Source organism: Nicotiana tabacum, chromosome 10 (genome assembly GCF_000715075.1).
Source record: "Nicotiana tabacum cultivar K326 chromosome 10, ASM71507v2, whole genome shotgun sequence".
Lineage (NCBI taxonomy): Eukaryota > Viridiplantae > Streptophyta > Magnoliopsida > Solanales > Solanaceae > Nicotiana > Nicotiana tabacum.
In genome coordinates, this window is record NC_134089.1 from 55,174,877 (window position 1) to 55,187,482 (window position 12,606).

Genomic DNA, 12,606 nt, shown 5'->3' on the forward strand with positions numbered 1-12,606 from the left:
GTTCTACCTGATGGCGCTTACGTTCCTGCTGGTTCAACGGTTACGTAATTATTCTATTTGCTATGTGGGGGAAAAGAAGAATATTTGGGGGAGAATTGTTTGGAGTTTAAGCCGGAGAGATGGCTATATATCGGAGGGGACCGGTTCGAACCGCTAAAGGATGGGTATAAGATTGTGGCATTCAACGGAGGACCTATAACTTTCTTAGGCAAGGACTTGGCTTACCTGCAAATGAAATATGTAGTTATTGCTGCACTGCTTAGGTATCGGCTGTCACTGGTTTCCGGTCGCGTGGTTGAACAGAAATGTATGGTGAAAGGGTAATTATTGGCCATTTGATTTGTATTTTCTTTGCTCTATTTTTCAACTAGTGAGGGTTAGCCCGGATTAAGCCCAGCCCAACAGCTATTTAATATTATTGTTAATATTATTTTTAGCGATAGATTTATGCCTTTGAGGGCTACTTAAAACAGGTCCACCATCCTTTTTTGTAGAATAGAGTTAAATGTGTGAGGCTGTAAGCAATATGTATTTATATGGATATTTTGGGTTCTTTGCCTATTCAACTAAAACTACAGATAGAAAACATAGAGTCCCAACATAAATGCACACACCTCCACATGAGAAACTCCACTGAATTAATCAGATTCTAGCAAAATTGGAGCTGTTAAGCTAGTAAATAAAGAAAGAATAGACAAAATCACCAAATAACCTGTGATTTTATCTTAGAAGCAATATTAATTTTTTTCCAGATTTAGAGCCAGAGTAAAGGCAATTATGCAACATGAAAATTTAACATTAGGATGTCCAACTCTGAATCTCACAGCTTTTGTTGAATAAAGAGGAAAACCAAACTGGAAATATGTTGTTACAAAATTATAATATTTCTGGTTAATGAGAAAAAAAAAACAAGTCGAATGAACAAATCCATAACATCACCGAAAATAGAACTTGAGGTGAAACCTTGAAATGGTTGCACATGAATTATGAAATCAAGCACAAACTTTGATATTTCTCCTCTACTTGTCCAGTATGAAGCCCACCAGCTAACTCAGTCACTTGGTTCTAATGTATTCAGAATGTTTTCTTCAAGATAGTTGTCAGTGCTTGATGCAAGGATTGCATTTGTTAAGCAATCGTACAATTGGAAAGGCCTTTTTCCATAAACGTATAAACTCTGTGATCCCAGTCCAGATATAATACTCTGTAAATTTTTCAGGCTGAGATACCACTCTGAGGTACAATTGTGCTTTTAACTTCCATCATATTTGCAACACCTGATATTTCAGGGAAAACTATGATTTCGATGAGGGAAAGCAGAAGGCGACAAACTTCTATAAGATTGTAAATATAATCCTATCATGTTTGCAGTTTACAGAGTAGAACAATAAATACCGAACTGGTACATTAAGTTCTCATTATGTATAGGATCAAGGGCAGAGCTGAAGTACAGTTGGTCTATTGTGTAAAGTCTAACTACCTTGCATTTCTAAAGGGATTTTTTTCATACCTTAAACTGGTAATATCTTGGCCATAAAGATTACCCTATCAAATGAAATGAATAAAACAATAACAAATCACGAGAAATAAAGTTTCTCACAGTGAAACGAAGTGAAAGGTGGTCTTAAAGAAACATCTATAGATATGCAATAATGTTATTAGGGTTATCTTATAGGAACATCCATAGATCTGCAATAACGTTATTACTACCAGAATATAATAGCAAATGGTTGGTGACAAATGATCACTTTTTCTCTACAAAACGTGTTTGTTGAATTCCTGATTATAGAACTTCACATCTGTGGTATACCTTTTTATAGCAGACCAACTGAAGTCAATAAACATGCAGAACATTAGAAAGAATTGACTATTGGACTTTTTCTCATTTGAAAGTCCATTAACCTACAACTTTAATGCTACACTCACTGTAAAACCTTATATTTACCGAACGGAATACACTTCAACAGAAGAAAGAAGTAGCAGAAATTCCAGTACAAAGAACAAGAAAAGGAAAGAAAAGTAGTATGTCCAGTGCAATCTTCAACCTACCTAGAAATAAAAAGAAATCTAGTTATCAGTTTTTCTATGCGATTATTATACTAATACTTCTAATATAATGTCAAAATCAATATGTGCTTCAATAAACAGATTCTTCAAATTTTCATTTAGTATAACAAGACACCTATGACGTAAGGATGAACAAACTCAATTAGTATGATGCTGACGCAAGAATATAATACTACGGACGAAAGAGACCAAGCTTGAGTTAAAGCAGGACAAAAGAAAACAACACAAGCGATTAGGAAAATCTGCAGTAAAGCTATTACTGTCGAATACGAAAGAATATTGTTGGATAAGAGATAGGCTATTTCAGACTGAAGATTAGACTTATCATGCTGATTCAACTATGTGATACGAAATACACTCATCAAGTGAAAGAGATTTCTGTTTCACTTTGATGATGGTGTCAGCAAATTGGGTCTTCAACATTGTAGGACGTAGTGCATTGCTCAGGGAAAGATCAATATTCATTTTTTTTTTGATAAGGTGGAAAAGATCAATGTCCATAGGAGGATGTCAACCTATTTTCAAAAAACAGTTATCGGCAAATTAAAATTGAGTTCATTTTGAGCAAAAAAAATGAAATGCCAGAAAGAGAGCAAGCAAGATACTCACCGTCACCATATGTAGCAGTAGAAGCACATGTTGACTTACTTGGTCTAGAACATGATTTTTTTCTTAATAAAGGTTATGTCAACAACCGGTATATTATCAACATCAACATGTAAATAAAGAACATTAACGTTTTATTGAGCATGCTATTGGACAAACGTAAGAAAGTTTTGCAACCACCATGGTAGTATTGATCAGTTTTACATGAAACTAATGTCAAGGAGTTTGGATCAGTGCTAGTGATCTTGATCTTGTTCTAGCTTTCTTTCTGTTAGAAAATCTGAACCACAAAGATAAGTACAACTTTTTATTAGCAATTGAAGATTTGGCACTGCAAAGCCACTGAAGAAATAACTTCAGCTGAGCGGGAAAAATGTTCAGTTGTTAAGCATATTGTCAAGCCCTTTAGCTGCATCAAAGTTCTCCTTTGTTTCAACAAAACATCATTAGGTACTCTATTCTTTATAGTTACCAAAATAAGAATGCAGCAGAGAACTCATACAATGACAACAAATACACAGATTGTAGGATAAAATGTAAGTAAAGAGCAACTAATGCATTAATTTTGACAATCACCTAATATTTATAGCTTAAAGATTGTCAATTATCAACTATAAGACAATGACATTATTTTATGAAATTTATACACTAAATACAGATTTGTGCTTTTTCCTTGGCCAAGTCTATTGAAAGGATTAAATTATTTCCAGTAATAAATTACAGTAAGAGTAATAAAACTTAAGTGATTCTTACCGAATCTAATGAGTGTACACCATAGTAAATCACTTTGGAAAGTTGACAATGACTTAAACTTAGTTATAGCTTAAAGATCATCAAATTGTAAGACAATAACATTACTTTGTGAAATTTATATGCTAAATATAGATCGGTGCTCTTTCATTGCAGCCAGAAGCAGAACACAAAAAACTTTTTGGCAGGGGGATGTTGAGAATAAAATAGAAAACAGGAATGGAAAATATTATCAATTAATTAGTTTTACGATACTAACTATTAAATCCAACTATAATTCTACAGTTATCGCTTCATATTACAATTCGTTTTGCTAATATGAACTATTTCTACAAAGAACCATATAAATATGATTAGGCACTTTATTCTTTTCGGTTACCAGAACAAAAATACAGCAGAGTACTAATACAACGACATCAAACACAATAACATAATTTGCAATATCAATTACTGGTTAATAGTTCTTTTTTACTATAAAATTGCAAGTAAAGAACAAACAATGCATTAACATTGACAATCAACTAAACTTATTTATAGCTTAAAGATCATGAACCTATAATCCTAGTGAGGCAAAGCGGCTTCAGTTGAGAATTTAGCGCAACTGCATTCATAACTCTCATAAATGCCTTTGCTCTAGCAAGCCCTCACCCACTTATCTTATCAGTCCCTAATTGCAAAACGGAAAACCTAAGCTAATTGGTCCCCTTGAGGAACATATTGTACATATGTAATTTTGGACTATTTAGTAGAAACAAATAAGTTTAATCAAACTTATCCCTTCAGAAAATCATTATGAACTCCAACTAATAAACCTTTTAAAAATAATGAAATTTTCAAATAATGCAAACCTTTTGAAAATCATGCAGTAGAAAGATTAGTATCAATAGCGTATTATATGAAAATCATGCTCGATCCCTCCCTTTTCAAGTCGATCCCTTGTGTTCTTGAATCAGATTCTAATGTCTAACCTTGTCGAAACAAGAATTTTGATTTTAATTTTTTAGTGTCAAACTATAGCGTTTGGATCGATGTTGTAGCATACCAATTTTATTTTCACTATCATGTGGTAAACGTCTACACCCCATAATGTCTAGTTCAAAGGGTTGGGAAGTCAACTGGTAGTTTATAATCACTTTCTTTTGTAATTAGATATTCGTCCTAGATTTTTCTGGACAAAGGAACAGAGAGTGATCGACGAACAATTTACTCAGTTTAAACAATTCTATGCAACCACTATTCCAAAAATCAAGAAAATAAGAAACCAAAATTCACCTTATAACTGTATGACCAACGCGAATAAATTGTCCAGGAAGAGAGAAGATTGAAAGAGACAGAGGAAATTGGAAGAGGAGTTGAGCACTAACAATTTCGAGGGAGAACAGTATGAAGTGGAGTATAGATGTTGTCCGTTTGAGCGGTGTAAGGAACGTGGCAAAACCAAAGTAGGGTTAGCACGTAACTTTTGCCAAAATATTTGCAGTTTTCCCAAAATACCCCTAGAGACCCCAAGCTCCTCAAACTGTCGCTTATTAATAAGGGGAATTGAAAAGTTGAACGGATCAGCACAACAACTATTTTCTGCCATACTTACTCCATATCCCCCAAACCACACAGAGAAAATTACACGGATAATCAAATGTTCCGTCAACATATTATATAATTAAATTCAAGATTAAAATTGTTGGTAGACTATAAATAAAGAAAATTGTAAGAAGAAGAATATAAGAAAGGATCTTATCCACTTTTGCTTGACTATGACAGATTTTTAACATCCAGGCTCTAGCATATTAAAATATTAATCTCCTTCTCAAGTGATAAAATAGATTATAAGTCACGCAGGTCACTTTGTAACCACGCCTTCGATCCTCTTGCTAGAAAAGTTACTGCAAGTTTTCTAATTTAGTTTAGTTGGTCATGTAAAGTACTGCTAAAGCCAAGAGCTCATGATTGAGCAACATTTTATTAGTATTTGGAATGTATTTTCATAATCTAATTATTTCATGACACAACACTACTCTTCCTGTCTCGTGCTGAATTTAAAAAAGAGACTGAGAGGTTGTAGTTATGGTAAAAAGTCAGAAACACCCCACACTTTAACTAACTATATTCTTTTTAGGAATAATATCCCATATTCCGAGTGACGTTAAACTGAATTCAAATCTAATCAATTACTCATCTGTCTCCCTCCCGTAAGATGTAATTCACCTTTTTAAGAAGAAATTTGCTGGAGCAAAATATAGGAATTTGAAATTATCTCACATTCTAGTAAGTTGTATAGAGCAACAGATGAATCTTCTGAAATAATAATAATATTATGATTGTGAAACCAGGGGAAAGAGCTTTTCTACTTGTCTTGGAGATTAATTAAGAAAATATCTTTTGTGCTTTCAAGCACAGAAAGATATAACTCGTTCATCTGATGAGGTGATGATAGGAAAGGAATAACATAACTTAATCTATCATTATCACGCAGTATTTGCAAGATAGAGAGTATAAACCTGATAATAGAAGAGAGCTTGATGAATGAAAATACATGATTATCAGAATTAGAGAGATAGAAAGATAGACATGGAGGAAGCAGCGACAGGCGATAGGTGATATTAAAACATAAGAAATTCCCCACGTCTCTTGGTGTTTCATGATCATCTATTTTTCTTTCAGCCACTGGTATAAAAATTATATGTTAAAAGTTCTAAATATACGGCAGAATCACTTGTCTAAAGGTCATGGAAAGTATATTCGTACACATCGTGCCAGACAGAATCTCGGTAGTTAGGTTACATTTTAAGGTTTTTGGACTTGCTTCATATATTTTGTTGCTGGTAAAAACTATCAGAATGTCAAACGTTAGACACACTACAATCGTATTTCATAATACATGATTCATATCAACAATAAAGAGAAAATTAACTGGAATTAAAAAAAAAAGAACGAACATTTACCAGTGTTTCGGAGAATAGCCATTAAACTTTGCTTAAGTTTTGCTAATATCCATTTCCACCACCATGATATGAAAAGAAGCTATACCAGACAACCTCACCCCATCTCGATCAAATGGAAACTTGTCCATATGCTTTCCTCGAAAAATCAGATTGAGGAACCAAATTTTGCCAACATGGGATCATCAAAGAGAGAAGTATAGAGTTGTGAGCGTAAGAAGTGGCATTATTGCAGTCAATTTAAATTACGGTTCTCTTGTATAAAGGCATGAAATACATTCATTAAGGTCTTTTTCACAACTAAAGATGCACCTTCACGGAATTTGAGAGAGACCAAATAAATGAGTTTTAACATAAATTAAGCCACTGCCGTCTGCTTGGTCCAAAAAGCTTTTGCTATCCGAAACTACATATCTTGTTGATTGGTAAAGCATATAGCTACTAAGACACTCCATAGTTCCAAAACCAAGATAAATTAGCATACTATTTCTCACCGGTCATTTTCCTAGACAGTCTTCTCACCAGAACTAAGATCAATTCATTTTCTGAGATGCCCTGAATTTTTGAGATAATTAATTTGATAAGTTATTTGCTTAGCCTAAAGTACAAAAGAAACTTAAGACCACCTTATAAAGAAAGTTACATAGTGGCTGATGACAATCCAAATTACCTTTTCAATTCTTCAGTTATACTGTAAGACCTCAAATTAATTATTAAGAATAAAAGATAAACCAATACATTGGCAGAGAACTAATGTCAAAGCAACTTATTTCAAGCATTAGTATCACCTGTTTAACTCAACGTCAGATAAAAAATTTCACTCAAAATAGCATATATCAAATAAGAAAAAAATTTAAAATACCATATTAGTATTCTGTTGCTTCTCACCTGTTCCAAATTAATATTGTTTAATCTCTGCATACCCTTCTGCCCATAAAGCTCTCATTACTTCTGGATAAGCGAGAAAATAAAGAAGAGTATAGAAGTTAGTAGGGCAAAATTTTAGTATGTCATAAGAAAAAGAATAAATTTACATACTAAATTACAAAATGTGTTGTCGAAATCTTGTAGAGCAATGAAATCAATGATAGTAGAGAGTAAGCAACTTCGATTCATTTTGGCAAATAAAAAGAGCAAAGCAACAAAAAAGATTGAAAATAGCAGCTTTTGCAGACGTGGATGATCCAATATATATAATTGGACGAAGGAAGATTTCATTACCAATTCTCTTTAGAATGATAGAGCTTTAAATCAGAGTAATCTTTCGAAAATCCAAATAACCCATCCTTCTGCTTGGTGAACAGACGGAAATGAGATATCAAATTGCCTACAACATATGGTAATCGATCTTGTAGAGACATCTACGTCATAATACCAAACCTTGAAACCTGTATCACCAATAAACTAAATCAAAGAAGAGTGAAATCATTTTGAATCTTAGTTTGCTGATCAGTCAAGCTTCTTGATATTTCAACTATCATTACGACAACATGCACAGATAAAACAGAAAATAAACAATATAGAAATGAATACCAAAATGGGATATCAAGAGATTGATAAACAAAGTTTGATAAAAGTTTACTTGAAAAGAAAAGAGCGTTGGAGGAGAGGAAGTGGGTAGATCTTCCTAATGGTGGCAAGCCGCCTGTCTGATTCTACTTTTTGACCAATTTGATTCATTTGTTACCTGATTCTGGACATGTATGTGCTCGACAAATTGAGCCTACTAATGTGTTTAGTTGTAGAATACCTAGAAAAAGTGGAGAAGTTAATCTGGGCCTATTATCAAAAGCATTGGTGGATTAGACGTGAATTGGATACATCTAAAAAACTATCCAAAACAATAGAGAAACTACCAGATACCCATCGATGCATTAAAAGAAATGAAAGAACAGAGAAAAATTCACCACAATTAAATAGAATAAAACACACACCAAAGACAACTTGGAACTCAGACTGAGAAATGTAAAATAAAAAAGAGAAAAAACTAAAATACAGATGCATGTGTGAGCAAAATTTTCCTTAAAAAAGGTAAGATGGAAAATAAAATTCAAAAATGGAGCTAAGCAGAATGAGCAGAGTAGTAGAAGCAACACGGAAAAGCATCCAAACCAAAGTATAACCAGAACAAATAAGACAAATGATCAATTCACAAAATAAAGTAGAAACAAAGCGATATAATAGCAAGTAAGCAGCTTGGGTCCGTTTATGGCAAATTAAATTCACCAAAGCAAAGAGACGACACTTTGGAGTGAACGACAGAAGAAATTTTAAACAATTGGAAAAGAGAACATAAAATCAAGAATTAGTCCTTGAAATCTGATATACATAAAGTGAGTACATCGTGGTTTGCCCTTATAAACAATAGTACACGCCCTAAAAGACACGAGGATAAAATGATCAAATTAACCTAGAAAAGGCTTAGAATCTCCATAGTACCTTCTTCAGCAGAATCGGTTTCGAGACATCTCAGAGAATCCAGTCATTTGAAGCACTGCTAGAAAAATTTGTGCAAAATCGAATAAAAATCAAAGGCAATAGAAATTTCTAGACTGCACTGTACAATGGGAAGAAATTGGAGAAAATCAGGAGGAGTCATGGAAGGCAGGTGGGAGAGAACAGAACTTAGTATTTTACGCAGTAAAATTGCAGTACGCGTGTTTTCTTAAAAGAGATCGGTGACTTAATTAACAATTTATCCCTAATAAACTCATAACTACCAAAGTACCCCTGTTCGTCCCCTGTTCGCACACCCCAACTGCCGTTTCTAAATATTATATATATATATCCGTTTGGTCACTTTGAGATTGAAAATGATTTTTACTTTACAACAATGTATACTTGAACGGGATATTAGTATGGCAAAACTCAAAAGTATACTGTCGACTAATACCGTTACAACAATATGCTGATATACTTCATATGTTTCCGATTTTCAGATAATAATTAAAGACCATTTTTTTCATTACTCCATGACTAATGAGTTTAACTTTTACATATTCATAGTCTAATAGATTCATACTGCCAAGTGTCCATGAACAGTTTAAATAAAACAGCTCACTTGCTACAACATATTAAAATACCCTATAATAAAGAAATTACAACATACTAAAATACACGCAAGTAGAGAAATTACACTATCAGCATATATATATATATATATATATATATATATATATATATATATATATATATATATATATATATTAAAGCAAGAAAAGTTACCATATATAATTGATATTATGGTTAAGCCAAGTGGCAAACTAATAATGTCAATAGTATATGGTAAATTTATTCTATATTTAACTATTTTAGTTAAATACAAATATATATACACACACACACGAATTTGAATTAAAAGATAATTTTGAATTTATAGATAAAGTTCAAAAATTCGAATTTAAATTAAAAATAAAATTTATCTTTTTTTATCATGTTATCATACTTAATTCGGTTAATGATCATATGCAATCATGTTAGGAACTTTTGTTATTTTTTATAAATATTTAAATACTACTTCGCCTCTAGCAAAAAAAAAAAAAAACTACTCCATATAACAATAAAACTCTTTCACATTGAGGGTGTTTGGATTGACTTTTAAGCTGGACAAAGCAGCTTTTAAGCCTTTTTTAGCTTTTTTCAGTGTTTGGTAAAGTCAAAAGGTGCTTAAAATAAGTTAAAAAGTGCTTAAAACAAGCCAAAAGCAATAAGTTGGACAATCCCAACTTACTGCCTTTTGGCTTAAAAGCTATTTCTGCTGAAAAGCTACTTTTTTTAAGCCAATCCAAACGGCCTATTAAAATCCTATAAGTATAGTTCTTTGAAACACTGTAGCTAGATTTGAATAAAACGAAATTCTTTTGAAATAAATGTAATATATAGGGTACATGTCTATGTTTATCTAAATAACAAAAAAGAGTTTACAAAACCAAAAAAAAGTTTACTTACATATATAATAAAGTAAGTATACATGCTGGAGAAAGAAACATCACAAAATCAGTCAATATTAAAAAAAGTTGTTTCTTTTTTCTTCTTGAAGAATATTTGTTTGAAGAGTCAATTTGCATAAATGGACATCAAAAAATAACAAAACTTTGGCTATACAATTGCTATCATTAATTTCAATTTAGCACATTCAAGGAATTGAAGCTGTAGTCAAGCTAATATTGCAAGGGTATAATATTTTTTTCGTTGAAGAATATTAGTTTTGAATCATTAGATTATGTGAAAGGTTTTTCTTTTTCAAACTCAACAAGAGATAAATTGGTTTCTAATTGATAGTTTCTATAGTGACTTTTAAGTGTAACAAAGAGTATATATAAAGAAAAAATTGGTATGACGTGATAATAATTTTTTTAAATGTAAACAAATTATTTCGAAAAATCTCTTTACTTTTTTTTTTAATTCAAAGATAATAAAAAGACAGGATATTTTTTAACATTAGTAGAGAGTTTTAAAATTATTATAATAGAAGTTATATCATGGATAAAATCAAAAAATCGAAATCTTATGGAATATTTACATAATATCCGGTCATATTTATTGTTTACTTTTTATAGCTAATATAAATAGATGATATACCGACAACACACGATTATACACATATTATATGTGAATTATATATAAATTACACATCATTAGATTTTTTAATTTAAGTGGTCGGGTGAGCACCTATTTAGGCTGATTAGATAAAGCCAAAAGAAAAGTATGAAATAATTTTAACCAAAGACTAAAAATATAATTAAAGTTCATATGTAGACAATTTTTATTAAAACTCATCCTTTCATAGTGAAATAAATTAATTTTTTGTAACAACAAAAATAATGACATAAAAAATAAGATAAAAGAAAATAAATATTGAAAAAAATGTTAGAAAGATCTAAAACCGAGAAATAAAAGATGACAAAAAATTTCTTTTTATGTTTCATCTTTGTTGAATATAAAAAATTTGAAAGTTAATCTCATCGATTTCAAATTTTTTTTTTCAACTCAAATACATAGATTATAAGATAAGGATATCTTCGAATATTTTTCTTAATTTACATTATGTGTCATTTTAAAAAAAATCACTATTATTAACAAACTGATATGATATTCGAATTTGAATTGGAATGCAATTTGAGTAGTTTGCATTGAGGTTAAGGCAAGTATGGTGTCGAAAAATAAACTACCTGACAATTCTAAGATAATATATGCAATATTTTATAATAATAATAATAATAATCAACTAATTTAACATTTAATGATTCAAAGAACAAAATTTTTGTATCTATAGGGTATTAAAAATTCAAATTCTAGGGCTAGAGATATCGATAAACATAAAGTGGAGTCATACTGAAATAAATCCGGCCAAAGAATTATTTAAATTTTTAGATAGCCGATTAAAGTGAATTTTAAATTAAGGATAATATCTTCACTTGCATCATTATAAAGATAATTATTATTATAATATATATAAAGTTTTAGAAATTGAAATTTCAAAATAGAAATATTTTTTGAAAGATAAAATCATATCAAATAAGAGTTCAAGTCGTAGTATAAGAGTCACGTCATAATCAAATAATCGTTTATATCGTGTCAACCTTTGTGCTTTGCCATAAATATGAGTTATTATTTTACTTTGTGGCTATTTTTAGGTTCCAATGACACCTATGAGAATAGTGCAAAAACAAAATTATCACTACGAGAATTGAGAAAATGTTAGTCTTTTTTCATGTAGTGTTTCTTAATTAATATCTGACGATTATCTATAATTATTTAGAAGGTTTAAATGTTACAGTTATTTACATATAATTCAAATAACTCAGATATTTAACATGGTTAATGTCAAATATGAAAATGGAGTAAAAAAATTCACTAGCTAACTGAGTTTTGAATTAAGAATAATATTTTCAATTACATTATTATAAAAATAATTATTATTGAAAAATAATATTTTAGAAACTGAAATTTTAAGAAAGAAATATATTTTAAGAGATATCAACACACCAAATAAGTTTCTTCATTACCAAAAAAAACACCAAATAAGAGTTCAAGTAGTAGTAAAAGAGTTAAGTCTTATCCAAAGAGTCATTCATTGTCTCAACATTTGATTGTTTGCCATAAATATGAGTTATTATTTTGCTTCCTGATTATTTTTAGGATCCAATGACACCGGCAAGAATGATATCAAAAAAGAAAAATATAAGGAATATATTGTTAATTTTTTTCATATAGTTAATATCCCATGATTATCTATATTTAC

At 30.8% G+C, this 12,606-nt stretch overlaps 1 long non-coding RNA gene across 6 annotated transcripts; it reads right to left on the reverse strand.

The window, feature by feature from the left end:
* Positions 1 to 775: 775 nt before the first annotated feature.
* Positions 776 to 9,128, reverse strand: LOC107813578 (uncharacterized). Of its 6 annotated transcripts, none has more exons than XR_001654373.2 (5): positions 8,802 to 9,041; positions 7,945 to 8,112; positions 7,584 to 7,766; positions 6,366 to 7,313; positions 776 to 1,277 (listed from the first exon to the last, which is right to left on the reverse strand). It is a non-coding gene; the product is annotated as an uncharacterized LOC107813578 (long non-coding RNA). The 6 variants fall into 6 exon arrangements; XR_001654372.2 differs by having other exon boundaries at positions 7,584 to 7,750; positions 8,802 to 9,040; XR_001654376.2 differs by having other exon boundaries at positions 8,050 to 8,112; positions 8,802 to 9,039.
* Positions 9,129 to 12,606: the final 3,478 nt, after the last annotated feature.